The sequence below is a fragment of the Bos taurus genome, chromosome 26 (genome assembly GCF_002263795.3).
Source record: "Bos taurus isolate L1 Dominette 01449 registration number 42190680 breed Hereford chromosome 26, ARS-UCD2.0, whole genome shotgun sequence".
In the NCBI taxonomy this organism is placed as follows: Eukaryota; Metazoa; Chordata; class Mammalia; order Artiodactyla; family Bovidae; genus Bos; species Bos taurus.
In genome coordinates this window covers 37,945,432-37,952,293 of record NC_037353.1, presented here as the reverse complement: position 1 = coordinate 37,952,293, position 6,862 = coordinate 37,945,432, and the positions used below count along the sequence as shown (strand labels likewise).

Genomic DNA, 6,862 nt, shown 5'->3' with positions numbered 1-6,862 from the left:
AGGATGGGCCTTCAAGGATGATAAGAGATGGTGCCCCACCACCTTGCTTCAAATCTCATCTCCGACGTTCAGCAGCTGTGTGACCAAGGCAAGTTACTTAACTTCTCTGTGCCTGTCTTTCCTCATTTGTAAAGTGAAAGTGAAAGTGAAGTCGCTCAGTCGTGTCCAACTCTTTGCGACCCCATGGACTGTAGCCTACCAGGCTCCTCGGTCCATGGGATTTTCCAGGCAGGAATACTGGAGTGGGTTGCCATTTCTTTCTCCAAGAGATCTTCCCCATCCAGGGATCGAACCCGGGTCTCCTGTATTGTAGACAGACGCTTTACCGCCTGAGCCACCAGGGAAGTTATATTTGTAAAGTGGGCAAAAAAAAAAAAAAACCAACCCCATTGGGTGTTGTGATGATTCACTGAGTTAATACATATATAGTACAGGTCTTGCCACATAGTAAATGCTCAATAAAAGTGAGATAGGAAATGATTATTATCTGTTAAATGGAGCAATAAAGGGTCTTATTTTGCTGCCAGGATAAAGATGAGATAATTCAAGTAAAGCATTCCGGACAAGGCCTAGCGCATGCTAAGCACTAGATAATGTTGCTATTTTTTCTTAACAGTGTTGTCCTGTTGGCGGCAGAGGTACAAAAGGGAGGAGTGCAAGGCAAGCAGGGCAAAGCATTAATTAGCTCCCCCTCCTCTCCTTCCGGGTCCCAGGCCCTCTGTTTAGCCCCACACCCTAGGCTGCCAAGTGTCATCTCTCCTGTTCCCCAGCCCTGAATCGCCCCCGGAAGCTGGTGCAAAGGGAAGGCTGGTTTCGGCCGCTCTCCTCTGTTCTCAATCAAATGTGCCGCTTTTCTGCCTGGCTTCACACATTGTAAAAAGCAGCCGTGTGCGGATTGCTCAGTGTCCACACGTCGGGCTCCTGACCCGCTGATGGCTCCGGAGCCCATTATTGTAATGGATTTGCTATTGGGAAGAAGAAGGGGTCATCCGCCTAATAAACCCCCGCCCCTGGTGGATCACGTTCAGCAGCCCATCTTCCACGCAGGTTTTCACTCTCACGGATTTGTTTAGTGATTTCTGAAAGACAGACAAGCTCTAATAAGTGCCCTGAGATACAGGCAAGACACCACAGAACTGCAACAAGAAACACAAGACTTTTTGGAGCAATGATTCAAGTTCTTTTTCTTTCCTTTTTTTTTTCCCCTGTCCACCTTCTGAAAGCGTAATACTGTCTTGCTGTTAGGTTTTTTAAAAAAAGAAGTACTGCTAATGAAATGCATAGACAAGTAAAAACATGTCATGCAAATTAGACACCTTTGGGGATTTTGAAAAACTTGTTTGAAGGGCTAATTAAGAAGCTATTAAAAATAATTAATAATAATCTGCTTTTCCCAAATTCTTTTCAGTTCAGAAGTGTAAGTGACGCCATTTTTACTTCACTTTTTAAAACGCGTAGGCTGAAGTGGTGGATCCTTCGTTTACTTGGAAGTCCTTACTAAACTTTTCGTGATGGGGGGTTGGGGGGGGAAGGTAATGCCATTCGTGTCCTTCCTTCCTTGGGTTTTCTTTTTCTTTATCAGTTGTTTCAAGCAGCAGATCGTTCCACAAATGCAGTCAATGTACCATCGCAGGAGTGGTTCTAAAGTCTCACTGGGGGAAAATTGTTGTGAGTTACAGGAAATTAAAAAATTCTTGCAATACCAACCCACTTCTCAAAGTCAATCTGTGGTATCCCTGCGTCCATTCGACTCTGAAGTCAGGCCAGCATGATTTTTTAAAGAGTAATTTCCAGCCTTATAAAGGGTCACGCCGTGTATTGAAGCCACATTTGCTTCCGTGTTTTGTAAATTTCGAACTCATTACTGAACCTTTTGTCTCTCAGACCCCCGTGTCTGCCTCTCACCTCGGCCTCATCAATCTGAGCCTTAAAAATCTAATGAAAAATGCTGAGACACATTTTGCATGTGGAAATGCATTAAAACACAAATTGTTACGAACCTGAGGAGGAACTGGCTCTCCAGGATGGGCGGGAGAGGCATACCACTGTTCTTCAGAACCAGCGCACTGCTGGTCATGGCTGCAGGTCCTTGGGAATACAGAGAAAACAACAGGACTTCCCCACTCTCCTCTGAGCCTCAGGGTTCTGTGCCTTTAAGATAAATCCACCATAGCATCTGCTCCACAAGATTTCAAACTGTCCATGCCCTAAGTTCCAGACTGGAAGACAGCGGTGATGCCGTGTTCCCTCTAGAAGGCACGTATCGGAGGTCTCCATGCCTCCACAGTGTTCTGACCCAGGAGCTCAGTTAAGCTGTGGTCAACTTGAAAATGTCACACAGTGCCTCGTAGTAGACAGAGAAACACCACCATTGGGCTCTGTGATTTGGGGGACATTAAGAAGAAGCTGGGAACGATTAAGGGCAGGAGGAGAAGGGGGCAACAGAGGATGAGATGGTTGGATGGCATCATCAATACAATGGACACAAGCTTGAGCAAACTCTGGGCAACAGTGAAGGACAGGGAAGCCTGGCATGCTGCAATCCATGGGGTCGAAAAGAATCAGACATGACTGAGCAACCGAACGACAAAAAGAAGTTGATGAAAGCTGTATGAACGTCTCCTAAACACACACACACACCACATACAGAATCTCTCTCTCTCACCCTCACTCTCTCTTGCATTTCTTTTCCAAGAGCCCACACTAAACTCCTATGATACAGGTAATTGTCACACCTGACTCCCTTCACCTGGGTAGCGGGGTAGTCAGCTTAGTGAAATGAAAAGAACAGGAAAAGTGTAGGCAGGTTGACCTAAGTCTGCAGCTCAGTTCTGCCATTTCCTGGCTTCGTGGCCTTGGTTGAGTCACTTAACTGTCTCTGAGCCTCAGTTTCCTCTCCTGTAAAATGGAGATGATGACTCCTACCTTTCAGGTTTGTGTTGAGAATGGGTCAAAACATAGGCAAAGTGCCTGGTGCTGAAGCTGACACACAGCGGGGCTCCCTCCATGGATGGGAGGCAGTATTTTGGTTCAGATGGTTCTGGGCTCTGATTTGGGGTGGGGGAGGCCGATCCACTGAGGTGGTGGCTGGAGAATTAGAGCTGAGTGCTGCCCTGAAAACTCTGGATTCAGGGATAGAAGAGCTTTGTTCTTTAACACCCTGCCTGACACCTCCTAATGAAATGTAAATGAGGGTTCTAACAAGCCTGGCATTTGCTTTGGGAAAAGGTGCGAGTAGATAGTTACAGCCAGGGCAGTGAGTGTCCTGGGGTCTGAATGAAGCTAGTTTACAGAAAGAGGACCTCAGCTGCTCCCCAAGAGTGGCCCCAACCGCAGGGTTTGAAGAGGCTTTCCCTGTCCACTGGAGGAGGAAATGGCAACCAATTCCAGTATTCTGGCCTGGAAAATCCCATGGATAGAGGAGTCATACACAACTGAGCACACACCCACACACGCTTCCCTCTCCAAGGAGATGAGCTCAGCCTTCTTGCAGTACACCTGTCCCTTCGGGCCTTCCCATGAGTCACCATCCGAGCAGAAGGGCCTGGTGACCTGACAGCAAGTGGACATGTCTCAAGACGGGGGTCAGCCTGTTCCTCCTGCTCCTGCCTGCCTTGGGCAAATGGGGGAAGGGGTGCTTGGATAGAGTCCATGCCCATAGCCATCATGGGACCTGCTCTCATCAAACCTGTATAGACACAGCCTCCTCAAGCCCAGAAGCCAAGGAGGCCAAGGTCCATAAGGGACTCCACCAGGGCACCTCCCTATCTGGAAAGAAAGTGAAAGTGTTAGTTGCTCAGTCATATCCAACTCTTTGCAACCCCATGGAATGACTGTAGCCTGCCGGGCTACTCTGTCCATGGGAGTCTCCAGGCAAGAAGACTGGAGTGGGTGGCCATACCCTCCTCCAGGGCATCTTCCCAACTCAGGGATCGAACCCGGGTCTCCCACATTGCAGGCAGATTCTTTACCATCTGAGCCATCAGTTCCCCTCAAGTGTGAAATCCTCCTGGTCCACGAGAAGATGTGGCCCTTAAAAGAAACACATATGCTACAGCTGCCATATAGGCACGAGCCCTGGGGGTAAAGACACAAGGGATAACTAGGCTGACCCTTCAGAGTGAGCCAAACATCAGGGGCTCTTAGAGCAGCTGTTGGAGCTGTTAGCCAGTGGTCCGGGAAACACCTGTATTCATTCCTCTGCCTCACCTATGGCTGGAGTGTGAGAACCACAGCTTTACAGAGGGTACACCGACCTTACTGCCTAGCATCTGCATCTCAGCTTAACCAGTGTTCTGGGCTCCCAGTCCTCCCAGAGCAGAGGTTCTGGGGTTGCTATGCTGCACTGGGACGGAAGCCCAGAGGAGAACTGGAGGGACCCACAACTCAAAATGCCTTTAGCATCACACTTGCAGACTCACTAAGGATCAGAAGGGGACCAGTGAACCTGACTGCATTTTGCAGTCAGGGACATTGACTGCTGTGGGGGAGGAGCTTCTGAACTGTGGGAGGAGGAATGCTATAACTAGCTCATTATTCTGTACTTACATATGCATCCATCTTTTCTCAAGGGCCGGAATTGAAACTTATTTGGCTCATTCCTCACACTTAGCGAGGAATCGTTTTTTAATACTTTTTAAAATCGATGAATCAGTGGCTAAAAGAACTAATCACCCACAGGAAAACACTGCCCAGCATTCAGCCTGGGGCCAGACATGAGCTGAAACCCTCAGCTGCGCTGTCTCTCGGGATCTTGTGGTCTCCATCCCCAGGGCTGCCCTTCAAGCGGGATGGAATCTAGGGTGAGGAAGGTCATTTGTGCCCCACCCCCTCCAGACATTCTGGAGTTTCTTTCGGGGTTCCCAGTGGGCTCGCCCTGCCAGCCTCCCTCCTCCTCAGGAGCAGATCCACAGTCTGACACGTGGGGAGCCAAGACCTGGCCCAAAAGAAGGGCCCAGAAAGCTGCATCCAGGCCCTGCTGGGCCCTGGAAGTGTGGCTGCTTGGTTCACAGGCTACCGATTGCCGCTCGGTCACCGCCCCTGGGCGGGTATGCGCAAACCCCACTCTGCTGGAGCTCACCCCTCTCCTCACTTGGACCTCAAATGTCACCTCCTTCCCCATACCCCAGCAGAGACGGCCCCAGGCCAACAAGCCTTCAGCACGTGATACACAAACGTGCTCATTTTGATCTTCCCACCACCTCCGAACTGCTGCGGAGGAGATGATGGGAATAGAATCCCCAGGGAGCCCTTGGGGCCTAATGCATCACATGTGCTGAGAGAGGCCAGGCCGGGCCGGACATTTGCAGCTCAGCTCCCGACCCTCCTGGGACCCCGGCTTCTTGCACTTGGGCTGAACTGGGGGACCAGGAGTGGGAGGCTGAGCAAGAAGGACTCGCTTCTCCCAACCAAGGCCACCAGGGCACACAGTCCAGTCCCTCCAGGCTGCTCCAAGGCAGGACATTTTCTGGCAACTTCCTAGCCGATTCAAATCCATACAGAAAATAGCATCTCTTCCTCGTGTTTAAGCCCAGGAAAGGGAGACGTTGAAGGTGTCTGGCCCACTGACTCAGCTATTGGGGGGATTCAAATTAAAAATAGAATTGATCATAATCTGCAGACTCGAGTTCCTCCCACTAAACCAAGCACCTGGCAAAGCTGTATTAAAGGACCAGTTTCCAGCCACTATCAGAAACACAGATGGGTACAGGAAACAGGAAGTACAGTGTTGTATGTACACATAAGCATCTGCTCTGCGTCAGGACCAGGAATTACAAGAGTCTGGTGGGGAGACTAGCCATTGGAGGAAGTAGCAGATCAAGTCGGAAAATTAAAACAATGCAGTGGAGAAAGAACAGTCAAGTCAGACAGGCCAGCTTCTACCACTAATTAGCTGTGTGACTTTAGGTCAGTTACTAGCATCTCTGAGATGCTTATCCATAAAAGCTAGCATCTCTGTTTCCTTATCCATAAAAGAGCCGTAAGAGCAGCCGTGTGTGCGTGCATGCCAAGTCACTTCAGTCGTGTCCGACTCTGTGCGACCCTGTGGACTGTAGTCTGCCAGGCTTTCTGTCCGTGGGATTCTAATGCTAGTCTCCTCTCGCCAACTCCTTGCTGGGCTTCCAACTGCTTCTCAGGTTTTGTCCCCTCCACCTCCTGCTCGTCTTCCAGATAGTTCATTTCTTGCTATGCCCAGTGCCCCATCCGGGCCCTTTCATGGGTCCCTGCACTGCTGCCAGTGCCCTTAACTTGCCTTCCAGCCTCCGACAAGACCTCCTCCAGGCCAGCATCCACAGAGCTGCAAGATGGGCATGTTCGTGATCCATCAAATGATGATGGTGGTGATGATGGTGGTGATGACAACACTGAACGCTGTTCAGTGCTGACTTTATGTCCAGCCCTGTCCCAAGTCTTTTGCTTGAATTAACTCATTTAGGCCTCCCAGCAGCTCTGTCAAGGAAGTGCTATCACTATCCCCATTTTCCAGATGATAAAACTGAGGCACATGGTGGTGAAGTCATTTGCAGAGATCACACAGGAGTGGACAATGAGGCCAGGGTACGAACCTAGGCAGTCTGACCCCAGCCTTCCGTACTTAAGACACTCAGTGGTTTTCTTCATGATCACCACAGGACACAGACCCCAGAACACAGCCCCTCACACCCCGATGCACCCAGCCAACCCTCCAAGCATGCGCTCATCACCTTTCCACAGCCAGGGCTCTGGCCAGGCCAAATGACATACTGTCCACGGCTGAACACAGCAAACACTTTTATGCCTCTGAGCCTTCATGCTTGCCGCTCCCTCTGCCTCAAGCACCTTTCCAAATCCCATCTTTCTCTTCAAGATTCAGCACTAGGAA

The 6,862-nt window shown here is 49.9% G+C and overlaps 1 long non-coding RNA gene across 1 annotated transcript; it reads right to left on the bottom strand.

Annotated features, from left to right (window-relative positions):
* Window positions 1-1,465: 1,465 nt before the first annotated feature.
* On the bottom strand, window positions 1,466-4,369 carry LOC132343965 (uncharacterized). Its single transcript, XR_009493008.1, has 3 exons — window positions 4,257-4,369; window positions 2,001-2,088; window positions 1,466-1,652 (listed from the first exon to the last, which is right to left on the bottom strand). It is a non-coding gene; the product is annotated as an uncharacterized lncRNA (long non-coding RNA).
* Window positions 4,370-6,862: the final 2,493 nt, after the last annotated feature.